Source organism: Ovis canadensis, chromosome 1 (assembly GCF_042477335.2).
Source record: "Ovis canadensis isolate MfBH-ARS-UI-01 breed Bighorn chromosome 1, ARS-UI_OviCan_v2, whole genome shotgun sequence".
NCBI lineage: Eukaryota > Metazoa > Chordata > Mammalia > Artiodactyla > Bovidae > Ovis > Ovis canadensis.
Window position 1 is genome coordinate 41,245,006 of NC_091245.1, and position 16,284 is coordinate 41,261,289.

General features: G+C 43.1%; 1 protein-coding gene across 4 annotated transcripts in view; it reads right to left on the reverse strand.

Annotated features, from left to right (window-relative positions):
- JAK1 (Janus kinase 1) overlaps nucleotides 1–16,284 on the reverse strand; it is a 246,801-nt gene that overhangs the window by 158,254 nt on the left and 72,263 nt on the right. The window contains exon 1 of one of the 4 annotated variants that reach the window (XM_069593745.1): nucleotides 12,415–12,472. The exons of the other annotated variants lie outside the window; for them this stretch is intronic. The gene's annotated coding sequence lies outside the window, so the exon portion shown is untranslated. Of the gene's footprint in view, nucleotides 1–12,414; nucleotides 12,473–16,284 lie in introns of those variants that run through there. 4 annotated transcript variants of the gene reach the window in all.

Consider the following 16,284-nt stretch of genomic DNA (forward strand, 5'->3'; position numbering starts at 1 on the left):
CCACACTCCCCAGCGAAGGAGCCTCCAGTACTCCTGCCCTGAGCCAGTATGTTGGCCTGTTGGCAGGATCATACCTTGAACACTCCTCATGCCCCATTCTCAACCAGTCCTCCCCTGCAAACGTTCTTCAAAGCTGTGGCCCCAGGTTCAACCTGGCCTGCCCATGCCCTGGGTGGTCACCCAGCAGGCCTGATCTGAGGGGTTCCTCTGGAAGCAGAGTTCTGCTTCAGGTGGGCAAACTGGCAAACTGCAGGACAAGTTTCTGTCTGGTTCTCTAGTCCTTATGACTCTGTGTCTCTCCCTCCTTGCCCTCTTCTTCCACCACAAGGCTAAGGCAGCCATCACTAGGCTTGATCCAGCCCTCCCTACGAGGGACCACAGACTGGAAATAAACAAGTAGGGGCAGCCCAAGGCTGCAGGTTCTATCCCAGCCATGGTCCCCAGACCTTTGCCTGACTCTCTTCACTGTCTGCCCTAGAGTCATGACTTAGGCCTCAGCAGCGCCTGACACCACATGAGACTGGAAACATCACAAAGTCCTGGTGGAGACTGGGTCAGAGTGCTGGGAAGACAGGCTGCCTCCCACCCTAGGGCCCAGGCAGGCCCCAGCCACCCAGGAGCTTAGCATGTCTATGGCTGGAAGGGGAAGAAGGTGCTGGCTGAGGGCCCATCAGGCTGTATGTGGGCCATCTTGAAACACTGGCATTCTCCCCATCTACCCAAACATTCAGGTAATCTTGGAAGGTACAAGTTGCGACTTAGCAGAGAGTGATTCACCCCAGGGTGGGGATTTGGGGTGGGAAATTGATGGCAGACCTCTACCCCTCCTCCTGCCTTCACCCTCAGCATGAAGATTTTGAGCAGAATTTCCTGTCTGGGAGACATTCTCGGTGGCCCTCATATTGCCTTTAAATAACAGCTATGCTAGACAGGTGCACATCAACTTTTCAAAGTTGTTTATAAGATGAAAAATATTGAAGTAAAACTTTTTATATACTAAAATAAAGTAAGTGAAAAGAGAAGTTTAAGGAAAAAAATTGAAGTAAAACTTTTTTAATATTAAAAAAAGTAAGTGAAAAGGGAACCCACAGAATGGGAGAAAAATATTTGCAAATCATATATCTGATAAGGGTTTAATATCTAAAATGTATAAGAACTTCTATGACTCAATAATATTTATATAAAGTGAAAGTCGCTCAGTCATGTCCAACTCTATAGTCCATGGAATTCTCCAGGCCAGAATACTGGAGTGGGTAGCCTTTCCCTTCTCCAGGGAATCTTTCCAACCCAGGGATCAAACTCAAGTCTCCCACATTGCAGGCAGATTCTTTACTAGCTGAACCACAATGGAAGTCCCAATAAAAGACAAACAACCCAATTTTTAAAATGCTTAGCATCATTAGTGACCAGGAAATGCAATGCAAAATCACAATGAATACCACTTCATACCTATAAAGATGACTATAAAACAAATAAAAAACAAAAACGGAAATAAGAGGTGCTGGCAAGGATGTGGAGAAATTGGAACCTTCATATATGGCTGTTAAGAATGTAAATGTAAAATGGGGCGGTCTCTGTGGAAAACAATTTGGCAGTTCCTCAAGAAGTTAAATATATAATTACCAGCAATTCACTCTTGCATATACTCAAAAGAATTGAAAAGAGGGACTCAAAGAGGTATTGTATGCCAATGTTTATTGCAGCACTATTCACAACAGACAAAAGGCGGAAACAAACCAAGTGTCCATCAACAGATGAATGAACAAAATGTGGAACATACATAGAATAATATCCAGCCATTAAAAGGAATGAAGTACTGGTACATATTACAACCTGGGTGAACCTTGAAATAAGCCAGACAAAAGGACCAAGTTTGTAGAAAATACACAGTGACAGAGAGAAGATTAGTGTTTATCAGGGGCTGGAGGGAGGAGTAATGGGAAGTTATGGCTTGATGGGTACAGAGTGCTTGTTTGGGGTAATAGGAAAGTTTTGGAAATAAATAGTGGTAGTGATTGCACAACATTGTGAATAATTAATGCCACTAAATTGTGCACTTAAAATGGTTAATATAGCATATTTTGTGTTATGCTTATTTCACCACAATAAAAAATTCCCTTACTGAACTGTTGTGGTTTATCAACCCTCCATCTGATTTTCCAGCATCTTGTCTTCCTCCTTTGAGTCCTGTGACCTAATATTTGATACTGCCCACTTCTCTCTCAATTGCCTGAAGCCTTTCTCCTCTCTGCTGTAAACCTGGCACCTTGGCAACAAGTTGTACATTTGGCAACAAGTTGTACATTTGGCAACAGCTGTGGACGTACCAACCAGCACCAATGTTGGCCCACCCCTCAGTTCAGTTCAGTTCAGTCACTCAGTCGTGTCCGACTCCCTGCAACCCCATGAATCGCAGCACACCAGGCCTCCCTGTCCATCACCAACTCCCGGAGTTCACCCAAACTCATGTGCATTGAGTCGGTGATGCCATCCAGCCATCTCATCCTCTGTCGTCCCCTTCTCCTCCTGCCCCCCAATCCCTGCCAGCATCAGGGTCTTTTCCAATGAGTTAACTCTTCGCATGAGGTGGCCAAAGTATTGGAGTTTCAGCCTCAGCATCAGTCCTTTCAATGAACACCCAGGACGGGTCTCCTTTAGGATGGACTGGCCCACCCCTACAATGTGACAAAACTGTTGTCATGGAACATAGGGCATTAGGGAAAAAACTTTAATAATATGAATACAAGAATATGTATGTACGAAAAGTATATTAAATCAAAGTTCTAGAAAGCACATGTAAACCATATTTGATAGCTTAAGAAACTTGTCCAGGGCTTCCCTAGTGGCTCAGTGGTAAAGAATCCGCCCGCCAAAGCAGGAGACACAGGTTCAGTCCCAGGTCCAGGAAGATCCCACATGCCTCGGAACAACTAAACTCAAGCACCACAGCTACTGAGCCTGTGCTCTACAGCCCAGGAGCCACAACTATTGAAGCGTACATGCCTGCGAGCCCAGGCGCCAAAGAGAAGCCAGTGCAATGAGAAGTCCCTTCACTGCAACTAGAGAGTAGCCCCTGCTCCCTAAAACCAGAGAAAAGCCCTGAGCAGCAACAAAGACCCAACACAGTCAAAAATTTAAAAATAAAAACGTTATAGAAACTTGTCCAGAAAGATGAACTTTCTTAAGGGAATCACCTTCCTCAATGGTTCTGGGAACAAAGCATCTTGACTTCTTGAAGCAAACTGCCCCTCAAGAATTAGGCCACAAAAGCTGGGGTCTCTTTAAAAGATGCTGATCCTTTAATGTCCTCTTGTTTTCCTACGTTTTTCCAAAATGTTTGTTTGATTACTTGGTTTTTCATAATTACATCAATGCTGAAGGATATTTTTTTTTATGGACCAGGACTTTCTTTTATAAATTGAGATTATTAACATAGTAAACCCCCCACCACCACCACCGCCCCACCATTCTATTCTATAGGTCTGCTGACTTGTTGAGGGAGAGGGGAACTCAAACTAGGTATTTTTTTGCTTTGGGGGACTAGACACAATTTTGTGTATGTTGTTTAAAAGTCAAACTTTAAAATGTACTTAATGTAAAATCATGTATACCACTGGTGGCTCAGTGGATAAGAATCCGTCTGTCAATGCAGGTGACGTGGGTTCAATCCTGGAAGATTCCACGTACTGTAGAGCAACTAAGCCCACGAGCCACAACTACTGAGCCCACATGCTGCAACTACTGAAGCCCACACTCCTAGAGCCTGTGCTCCGTAACAAGAGGAATAATCGAGAAATAACAAGAGAAGCCACAGCAATGAGAAGCTGGCACATTGCAAGGAAGAGTAGTTCCCCCTCACCACAACCAGAGAAAGCCAGTGTATAACAACAAATACCCAGCACAGCCATAAATAAATTAATTAAATAAAAGGAATTCTTAAAAAAAAAAAAAGAGTTGGGGCATTGGTGTCCTATATTCAGTGTTGGTTCTGCCCCCCAACCCCACCATGTGTCTTGGACGGAGTGTGCCTTCCACCTCTCCCAGCACTGCTATTCTCATCTGTAAAGTGGGGAGTGTGACACCTACCTCCAAGGACTGTGGGCTTCCCTGGTGGCTGAGAAGATAAAGAATTCGGCTGGAATATGGGAGACCTGGGTTCAATTCCTGGGTCGGGAAGATCCCCTGGAAAAGGGAATGGCAACGCGCTCCAGTATTCTGGCCTGGAAAATTCTATGAACAGAGGAGCCTGACGGGCTACAGTCCATCGGGTTGCAAAGAGTTGGACATGACAGAATGACTTTCACACACACACTCAGAGAATTATGTTGAGGTTTAAGTAAGAGAAGGTATGAGAGGCACCCAGCACAGTGCCTGGCACAGAGCAGGTACCCAGCTTACATAATCTGTTACAGAGAAGTCATGAATACCCACAGAACTCCTCTATGACATTTTCCCCAGTGAACAGCCCATGATTATTTCTCCTTTCTCTATAATACTTCATGAAGTATTTTCATGAGAATACAGTCCAAGCTGTAGCCATTTTATACATACACAAGTTTTGATCAAATAAACTCTAAGCCCTTGGGAAGCAGAAGCAATATTGTGAACTCTTGCCACCCTCAGAGCCTGATGAAGCCACATTTGTAATGAGGTTGGAAAAAACACTTGTTAAACTGAATGGCTGAGAAGCAATTTGGGGCTCTGGGAAATGCAATGGATTTATTGCCGTTAAGACTTAAGTTCTAATCCTTTTCTCACCTGTGTAAGCGTTATGTCATTGAATAAGACACTGTAAGGCAACTCTGATCATCAGATTTTTTTTAAAGTTTATATTTTGGCATGTGGCATGTGGGATCTTAGTTCCCCAACCTGGGAGTCTTAGCCACTGGTTTGCCAGGGAAGTCCCTTAGTTTCTAAATTGATATAGTATGTCAGCCTAATTTCAGTGGACTGAATGTCTCCAAGAAATTTATACGTTCAAATCCTAACTTTCATATGATGATATTAGGAGGTAGGGCCTTTGAGAAGTGATTAGGTCATAAGGGTAGAGCCCTCAGAATGGGTTTAGTGCCCTTGTTAAAGGGACTCCAAAGAGTTCTGTCATCCTCATTCCACCACTGGAGGAGACAATGAAAAGGTAGTCCGCAACCAGGAAGAAGGTTCTCACCAGAACCTGATCCTGCTGACACCTTGACCTCAGACAGCCCCAGAACCGTGAGAAATAAATTTCTATTGTTTATAAACCACTCTGTCTTTGGTACTTTGTAATAGCCACCTGAATTAAGACAAGAACCTACCTTCAGGACTGAATTGCAGAGATTCACATGTGACACCACGCATATGAAAGTGCTTGGTAATTTCCAATTTATTTTCTTTATTATAGGGTGGAAATAAGAAGGGGTGCAGGATGTGGAACCTGCTGGGTGTAATCTTTTACAATCAGGCCATTGTCCCAATCAATTAATCAGTTACACCTAAAGTTAATGCTATTTGCAACCTACTGAAAGGATGAGGAGATGGACAGATTTTTAATGGTAAATTCTTAAGTACGCAAAGGCTTATACTCAAAACTCCCATTAGCAATAACACAGGAATTATGCCTTCCAGGCCTACTGAGAGTTGAATGTGATCCATAATCTATCTTACTTAACGTCATCAGTTTCCCCATAGCCCCTTCAAACAATCAGACGCCAGTGAAATGCCATAAGTGGAAATAATAGCATTGATTTAGGAGAATATTGACAGTCTATTTCAATGAAGCTTTCCAACCTGAAAAGCCTATAGATATTCTGAAATCCTGATGTGCCTGTGCACATTGATTTGTTTTTATTTCTTAAAGGAGAAAGGCAATCTTTTAATGTTGAGAAAGTACTAGAAGGGGATAATGAGTGCATGTATGCTAAGTCACTTCAGTCATGTCTGACTCTTTGTGACCATATGGACTGTAGCCCACCAGGCTTCTCCAGGCAAGAATGAGATTATCCAGGCAAGAATACTGGAGTTATTTGCCAGACTCTTTTCCAAGAAGGGGATAATATATTTATATAATTATATAAGTACATCAGCTAAAATATTTCCCCCAATACTAGATTTTTTCCCTTTCTTCTTATCATATGAAAACTGATTACATTTGTTGCAACTTTTATAAAGTAAACAATCTTTCATACTATCTTTGGCTTGTGAGAAATGAACAAACCAAAAGAAATTTTAGAATGTTATTGATAACATAAGCACAAATATAATTTCTCTCCAGTTTTTACCCCACATTCCTCCAGTTATCAAATCCTATCACATCTTCCTTTAAACATCTGGTATCTGCTCCTTTCTTTCTTGTGCTATCACGCTCTCACTCTGGCTCTTTTAACGCAGGCCCAGACTGAGACAGCGACTTCCTAAATGGTCTTCCTTTTTTAAATCTCGTGATTTTTCAATCCATTCTACTTCTTCCAAAGTAGAATCTTGCATATTCTACTTTTCATAGGATGTAAAACTTTGAGGGCAGGGACCATGCCCTCTATTTCCTCATATTGTAGACACAGTGATCATATTTCTTGAGCAGAAAAATCTAGACACATGATCTGACAAGTATATTTATAGAGAAAAAAAAGCAGAAATCTAAAATTGGACCCTTTTCTCCAAATTTGTGGTTATGTTATCTAATAGATTCATTCTAACAAAATACCTTCCGCATCATATATATATACATACATGGGTCGATCTCTTAAGAACAGAGATTGTCAACTGGTAGACCAAAGCTCAAATATGACTCATGGTAAGTTTTTTTTGTCTAGCACTTACAAAAATAAATTTGAATTGATTGCTGACATTTAAAAATTGCTAATTTCACATAAAAAAATTGAAGCTTTGAGAAATCTGAAGATCTGAGTAGACTGGGTTTTTAGAAATCAACTTTCCAAGATGGGGAAACCTAATAAAGCTGGAAAACCCAAAGCAGACTACACTTTTAGTATATAGATAAACAGGATAAAACCTGCTGCACAGGAAAGGATAGCAATGAAACTTGCCTGTCTGGACCTCAGCACTTGAGAGAAAATATACATAGCCAAGTACCAAGGAGAGTATTGCTATAAATTATCAAAAGATAAATACATATACATATATTTTAACGTGTATATCTTTCGATAATTTATACCCACAAGCTGATTACCCCACAAATGTGTCTGTAGCCCAATTCACTCTACTTTTGTAGTTAAAAACAAGTAGCAATATTTGGAGAAGGCGATGGCACCCTACTCCAGTACTCTTGCCTGGAGAATCCCATGGGCGGAGGAGCCTGGTAGGCTGCAGTCCATGGGGTCACTAAAAGTCGGGCACGACTGAGAGACTTCACTTTCACTTTTCACTTTCATGCATTGGAGAAGGAAATGGCAACCCACTCCAGTGTTCTTGCCTGGAGAATCCCAGGGACAGGGGAGCCTGGTGGGCTGCCGTCTATGGGGTCGCACGGAGTAGGACATGAATGAAGCAACTTGGCAGCAGCAGCAATATGAACTTGGTCCTGGATAAGTAGTTATCCCAAGCAAACACTAAAAGTAAACACAAATCATCTCTGAATGAATGCAACGTCAATCTATATTTCAAAGAACTACTATAGGCAAAATCCACAGAATATGAGTTCAGAGTCAAAATCCATAAAACACACAAGTAAATGAGGCACAGAGAGTAAAAGGCAACAGAACAGATGACACAGATCAGACCTGCAAAATGCTCAGGTATAGAATGTCAAGACACGGAACATAGAATATTTACTATTGATTCATTCGGATATTTTTGAATACCTCTATTTTCCAGGTAATGTTCTAAACTCTAAGGAGAAAGCAGTTAACAAAATAAATACCCTGGCTCTCAAGACTATTACTACATTTTAGGAGAGACAAGTAACTAAAATATGCAGTATGGCATGCATGCATGTTAAGTCGCTTCAGTCATGTCTGACTCTTTGCAACCCTATGGGCTATAGCCCACCAAGTTCCTCTGTCCATGGGATTTTCCAAGCAGGGAATACTGGAGTGGGTTGCCATGCCCTTCTGCAGGAGATCTTCCCAAGCCAGGGATTGAACCCACATATCCTGCATTGTAGGTGGATTCTTTCCCGCTGAGCCACTAGGGAAGCCCATGTGGTATGGCAGGTGGTGGGAAAAATTAAAAAAAAAACAAACCTAGGGGAGAGATACGAGGTACTACAGTAGAGGCTGTCTCACTGTCCTTAGAGTGACTTGGGGATTAGCCCTGGGTATGAGGGATGACCCGAGAGTCCTGTTTTTTTGTGTGTGGGTAACATAAACAGGGGACAAAGACACAATGGGATTATGATGATCTCAAGGCAAACATGGTGGTTATTAACCACACAGTGAGCATGGGTACTATGGAGGAAGAAGGGTCTTCACAAAAGCAGTAGAGTCCTAAGCCTCTCTTTTCACTACTGATAATGCTTATGTGAGCATCAGGAAAGAGATGTGCTTATCTAAAGCACAGGTTATTCCAGGCATCCCTCTTGCTTCTGGCTGATGGAGGTAAAGAAGTCAGGGCAAATTTTGACTTTGTTTCAAGAAAATAAAGTCAATAGAAATGATTGAGAAACTATACAGAATTGACCAACAGAATTTCTAGGAATGAAAAAAAAATGAGAGAAATTTTAAACTCAAGTTCAGAAGGATTCAACACAGCTGAAGAATTAGTAAATTGCAAATTAGATCCTAAAATATTATCCAAATGAGACAGACACAACATATGAAAGAAAGATTGCCAGACTTCGGGAGTAGAATTAGAAGGTATAGGGGAGTTCTCTGGCACTCCAGGGTTAGGATTCTAAGCTTTCATTGCCGAGGGTCAGGGTTCAGTCCCTGGGTAGGGGAATTAAGATCCTGCAAGCTGTATATCTAAAGTAATGAATAAACAAAAGGTCTAATAAACATGTAGTCAGAATTCTTTAAGGAGGCAGCAAAAATGAGGGAAAGGAGGGACTCCTCTGGTGGTCCAGAGGCTGGGGCTTTGACTTCCAGTACGCAGCTAGTGGGTGGGTGCAGGTTTGTGGGAAAAAAACCGAGACATGAAAAAACAGAGGCAGTTTTGCGGCCAGTTCAATAAAGACTTTTCTAAATAAAAAAAAAAGGGAAAGGAAATATTCAAAGAAATAATAGCTGAGAACTTTCCTGAATTGTTGAAAGTCATTAGCTACCTGGTCACAGTAGACACTTGAGTTTTGTTTATAAGTAATAGTTTTTCTTAAACCACCATCTATGAAACATGTTTTTGGACTTACTGAAAGTCTTGAATTTGTTTTTCTGATAGGAAACTGAAGTGATGTCTGGGCATGCACCAGTATTAAAGCCATTCTCTTTAAGGTAAAGAAGGGAAATTTTCTCATGATCAAACTTACTAATGATAACTACATCCCAATCTTAACTGTAATGGACACAATAGTAACTACCAATGGGTTTGGATAATTCTCTGCAGCTTTCATTTCAACATGGTTTTAGAATATTTCCTTTGCAAATTTTTCTATCTTTTGTTTCTTCCCCAGGAATGATTTTGGGGGTCTACTGAAAATAACATCCATCATTGGGTTAAGTGGTGAGATCCAATTTCATCATGACCTCAGAGGCTCCATAAATCCCTTTCTCTGTTTGCTTTGAAAATAAGGTCGAAGCTTTTTAGCATGACACAAGAAGCTATTTCTTAGGCCACCAGGGTTTTGTACAGGAAATTCTCCCTTGTCCTTCTCATTGTGCTTCCCATCCTTTTTCAGTACTCTCCACTAACCTCCTCCCACCTAAAATCTGTCATTCTCAAAAAAGTCTACTGGTCTTTCATGACCCTCTTCAAACTGGACTTCTGGCTACTCAAACTTTCTCTGACAACATTTAGGGCACCTTGTGCTTCAGAGTGTTCATCTCTCTATCCAGGCATGTCTGGCATGTGATAGGTGCTCAATACATTCTTGGTGAATAAATGATATAGAAAATCTGGGAAAACACTGGGTGGGGAAGAGGGGGGAAGCCAAGCTTAAAAGGTCAGTGTAAGGCAATCTTTATCCCTGGTTTCAGAAATACCACTGGTAGGAAATTTACCTAGGTAAATAATTGAGAATGTACTCAAAGATCTAGCTACAAGGCTCATATTTTATTACTCTTTCATTAGCAACATCCTGGGCACAATTTTAAGTCCTTCAACTGGGCTTTGGCTAAATGAATGCATAAAGGAATACTAAATAGCTATTTTAAAACAAGTATGGAAAATATTTAGTGGCATGTCAGGATATTTTATTCAAAGAAAAAAGTTTGTTCAAGGAAAAAAGCAGTGTGTTCAGTCTGATTACATATAATGCCTTACATCAAATTGTCAACAATATTTTCTGGGTATCAGATTCCAATTATTTTTCTTCTTTCTGGTTCTGAAAAAAAAATTCTAAGTTTTCACAATGAGTACTAATAATTTTTATGATTTTTAACAAGGAGGGTTTCTGTTTTTAAAGGACCTTTCATGGTTCTACAACTTCCCTTTGGATCTCCAACTCTACTAAAAGACCATTCATATTCCCAACATTCCAAGGTACCCAAGGGAGAGGGCTGTCCAGACATTTTAGCCTCATTTCATAAAATGGAGCCTTGGAAAGGAAAAACATCTGCTCCAGTGAGTAGTGATTTTAAAACCCAGGCAAACAGAGTGGTCAATTCCCAAGATTTTATGATGTTTTAAGATTTTATGAAGTTAGAAAACTTCCATTAGCCTGTTTCACTTTTCAAGATAGACTCCCCTGAAAATTCTGTGCTAATTCTGAAATGATTTGCCATGGAAGGACTCTATCCCACCCAGGATAGAATCCTAAAGCTAGCATATTCTCTTACTTTAATCTACACTTGCTTGGACATCCACAGCTGGAAACACACATACACACACACACACACACACACACTTCTGGGCTGCAGCTACTCCATTCCACAGCTGGAAACACACACACACACACACACACACACACACACTTCTGGGCTGCAGCTACTCCATTCCATAGCTGGAAACACACACACACACACACACACACACACACACACATACACACTTCTGGGCTACAGCTACTCTATTCCACAGCTGGAAACACACACACACACACACACACACACACACTTCTGGGCTGCAGCTACTCCATTCCACAGCTGGAAACACACACACACACACACACTTCTGGGCTGCAGCTACTCCATTCCACAGCTGGAAACACACACACACACACACACACACACTTCTGGGATGCAGCTACTCCATTCCACAGCTGGAAACACACACACACACACACGCACATACTTCTGGGCTGCAGCTACTCACACACACACACACACACACACACACACACACACACACGGGCTGCAGCTACTCCCCAAGTCACCAAAGGGGGCCAGCCCTGGCCAATAGAGAGGCCCAGGAGCTGGGGGTTCCCCTCTCCAGGGGCGCAGGCAGGCTGTGAGCCCAGTGACTCGACTTCCTCCTCTAGCCTTCCCGGAGGTCCCCGCCCACTTCACTGCCACCGGGTCACTGAGGAAGTCACATTCAACTGGCCTCCAGCTGTTCTGAAGCTTCTGAAGGAAAAGCAGGGGGTGCAGGGGTGGCGGGGGGCCAGAGGGTGGGGGGCCCCCGTTGGGGGTGAAATGGAAAGAGCCCTTGTAGGGGCCAAGAGACAAAGCCATAGCTTGCTGTCTGTCACTAATTGAATAGTGACTTGTAAGTGATCATCCGTTGAGTGGATTAAACCTTTCATCTCTCAGAAAAGGGGCTGGCTTAGAATGACTGCGTCCCCACCTCAGTGCTGACGAGGGTGAGTGCCCGTAGGTTCCCGGGGAGCGCTGCAAAAAGTTAGAATTAACATGTGCTGAATTAAGGTGTAAAAAACTCTTTCATGTAATTTTCCAGCAACTCCATATGCTAGGTGTCCCAGATTCCGATACACAGTCTGAAAATAGAGACGCAAGGGCTGAGAAAGGCTTTCCAACCTTTTCCACTTCGTGATATACACGGAAAACATTTTTCTTTTTTAACAGCACAGTAGGGAGAATGTGTGAGCGCCAACCAGAAGCAAACTGCCCCCACCCCCACCCCCCCACCTTAGGAGGAGGGGCTCCGGTTCTCAGTGTACCTGTCCCACCTGTTACCTGTTTTCTGCTCACTGGAATGAAAGCCACGAAGCGCTTGATTCAAGAGAAATAAGATATATCTGATTCAAGTCAGCCCTAGATTTGAGGCGCAGCCCTGCCCTCTTCGACTGAGCAGATCAATAAAGTAACTTGATGTTTTAGACTATTTCCCCACCTCTAAGTGAAGCTCATGATGGTATACGCCACAAAGAGTGACGTGAGTAGTGAATGTGACCAAACGTTTAGCCTCGAGCCCGTACCCACGGACCTCTGAGAAGTGCAGCCCTCGCAGCGCGTCTCCAGCCCCCGCTCCCTGCGCCAAGCCCGGCGCGGGGCTCGGATGAGCTCCGCGCGGCCCCGGGCTGCGCCGGCGCAGGCAGGCGGAGCCCGCGGCCCGGAGGTTCCGGGTTTCAGCGCAGACTTCTGCGTACCCCGCCGGCTGCGTCACCACTCGAAAGGGCAGCCGGGCTGGCGGGGGCGGGGGCGCGGCGCCGCTGGAAGCCCCGGTGCTCTTACGGAAAGTGCGAGCCCGGAGTTCCCAGCCGCGATCGATGCGGCGAGCCGCGTCCCCCGGCGTCGTCTCGGGCGGCAGTTCCCGCTCGCGCTCCGGCCCATCGCAGAGCCCCAGGAAGCGCGCGGCGGTGGCCTCTGCCCGAGAGAGGGGGCGGCCCCCAGGGCGAAGCGAGGCCGGGGCCACCGGAGCTCCGCTGTCCTGACCGCGCCTCGCAGTACCCTGGGGGGAGGTGCGGGGGAGGTGCGGGGGGGGGCGGTAGTTGGCACTGTGGAAGCCTTCCCCGCTTCTTTCCACCCCCGGACGCCCGCCCGACTCGCCCCATTGCACAATTCGTGCCGTGGAACTGCCGCGTGACTAGGACGGAGCCCAAAGACTGTTTCCCAGGTTTCCCCGGCTGAAAAAGGAGCGGTTGGGTGTCCCGCCCTGTCCCTGAGAGCCCTTTCAATTGCATTTTTTCGGGTGACTGGATTGCCCTTTAAAATGCAGAGGTTGCCCTTTACAAAGAAAAATTCACTAGCCGGCTGGCGTGCCCACTCGGTTGGCGCCGGGTGAAGGAAACTGGCACATTTCTTTTCCTCATGTATAATTTCAGACAGGAAAAGTGTTTGGATCTCCTTGGGGGAGAATTCAGAAGCTGATTTTAAAGTAGGACGGGGAGTGGATACTTAAACGAATTGGAGACAATCTGAAGCTTTCCAAGGGTGGTGGAGTTAATCAGCGCTGAAGGCGCATAGTAGGTCCTGAATAAATTAGAGAATGAATGAATATTTGGAGAAGGAATTTAAATGTCTGCCTGTGAACCAATGCTTTCATTCTACAGATGAGGAAATTTATAGAGTTTACGTGGTTTGCCCAAGGTCACCTACCTAATTAGTGGTGGAAGGCAGGAATAGAAACTGTCTCAACTGGACGACAGAGGATGAGATGGTTGGATGGCATCACCGACTCAATGGACATGACTTTGAGTAAACTCTGGGAGTTGGTGATGGACAGGGAGGTCAGGCGTGCTGCAGTCCAGGGGGTCTCAAAGAGTCAGACATGGCTGAGCGACTGAACTGATCAACTGTTTCAACACCAAATACTTGTAATTACCAGATGGGTGTATTTTCCCTCTTTATGAAAGGAAAATGCCTTCTACCATAATTCATATCTGCAAAGTCTTATTCCACACACACTTACTACCCATCTGAAACAAGCAAAACAATCCCCAGATCTAATGTATATAGGCAAATGGTTAAATTTGGAAGTGCCAAAGCAAGATAGGCATTTTTGTCTTATTCCCACATGTACTTTTTAATCACACAAAACATGCCAGTGAACAAACAGTGCTTCTCCAAGATGGTACAGAAGATACCAGGTTCCCACTGACTCTACTTATGAAAATACAGGGTTTTGGTGTTTTGCGTGGGAACTGCTAAACCCATGAGTGACCATCAATGTTGTTCAGAGACTGGTCAGTTGGTTTATTGAGGCTTGGAATAGATTTGTTGCTCATTTTTCAGAAAAGACAAGCTGCAATCTGTGAGAACGCAAGGGACTTCAATGACAGTCTTGCAGATGGCTGGACAGCTTGTTGTCTTTGAAGTCTCAAGGCTGACCAAGTATACCAAATATCTAATTTAGGGACCAGAATTGCCAAACAAGTAGATGTGAAGATCAAAGGAATCAAAACTGGAAGTGGCAATCATGAGTAAAACTTGATTCTTTTGTGGGTTGTCAGAAATGCTTTCCATGATAATGATTATGATGTAGTTCTTGAGTGTAGATTCTTATCCAAGAAAATGGTGAGTTTTCCAGTGATGGACACAACAGCAGATCACATTATGAAATGTCTCATTTTTTAGGCCAGATACACTCTGAAATGGAACGGTTGTCTTCTCTAATTCTGTTGTCTTCCCTACTCTTCTGGTGGGAACAAACAAATACAAATTGCTACAAAAATATGAAATTTTAGACTTCCAGGTATAATATATTCTGGTTTGATAAGCCTACACAATGTTCATGAAATCAAAGCATTATCTCCTAACATTCTGATAAACCATTCTATTCTTCAGTAATAAAAATGTTGCAATTTAAAAGAAGCATTATATATTTTTCCCATACAGCAATTTCTACTAGGTTATTAAACCTGAACTCTAGAAATACAAATTGTTGGGCCCCTATTACTACCTGAGAAGAGATATCTGATCAAACAAAAACATCCTTCCAAGTAAGATCTTACAAATAATAGCTTATTTGGATGCAAATGATACTTGTTAAATATATCACATTTTTCATTCAATACCATTACATAACTGGTGAGTTTTTTGCAAAGAAAATATCTCAGAACAATTTCAATTGTTATCAACATTAATTAGTTTATAAGATATCAGTTATGGCATAGAATTTTGGAACTGGTTAGGTCATTAGAGAAAAATGCAATTATATTCCTCCTTTTACAGATAAGAAACTGAAGGCTATTGATATTAAGCAGTATATGGAGTTTCTGACATGGTCAGAAACAGAACTGAGGATTCTGATTTGCCATGTGTTTTACGAAATCATCACCATAGCCTTCATTTCATAAGTGTGTAGTTTACACCGTGTGTAAGGCATGGTGCTTGAAACTGGGAATATGGAAAGGTATAAGAAGTGCTCAAAGATTTTTTTATAATCTAACTGGTGATGTAGGCTAATGATTCTCAAACTTTAGTCTGTAGTAATCACATTTGCTGCTCAGTCGTTAAGTCGTATCTGACTCTTTGAGACCCCATGAACTGGTGTAGCACGCCAGGCTTCCCTGTCCTTCACTATCCCGAGTTTGCTCAAACTCATGTCCATTGAGTCAGTGACATCATGCAACCATGCCTCGCTGGAAGAAGAATATCCCCATCTACTAGCAGGCATATGAGCAAGAGAGAGCAGTCTTCACAGCTTCTTCACCAGGAGTAGATTCCATCCCAGAAAGCCACTAGCAACTCCTCATCTGTTCAGGTTTTATCCTGAGATTGCAGGATTTTAATCACATATTCATCAGTTCAGTTCAGTCACTCAACTGTGTCCAACTCTTTGAGACTCCATGGACTGCAGCACACCAGGCTTCCCTGCCTATTACCAACTCCTGGAGCTTGCTCAAACTCATGTCCATTGAGTTGGTGATGCCATCTAACCATCTCATCCTCTATCATCCCCTTCTCCTGCCTTCAATCTTTCCCAGCATCAAGGTCTTTTCCAATGGGTCAGTTCTTTGCATCAGGTGGCCAAAGTGTTGGAGCTTCAGCTTCAGCATCAGTCCTTCCAATGAATATTCAGAATTGATTGATACATGGCTACTGGGAAAAGCATAGCTTTGACTAGATGGACTTTTGTTGGTAAAGTAATGTCTCTGCTTTTTACTGTGCTGTCTAGGTTTGTCATAGCTTTTCTTCCAAGGAGCAAGCATCTTTTCATTTCATGACTGCAGTCACCATTCTGCAGTGATTTTGGAGGCCAAGAAAATAAAGTCTGTCACTGTTTCCATTGTTTCCCCATCTATTTGCTATGAAGTGATGGGACCGGATGCCGTGATCTTAAGTTTTGAGGTTTTTTTAAAATTAATTTTTTATTGAAGGATAATTGCTTTACAGAATTTTGCTGTTTATGTCA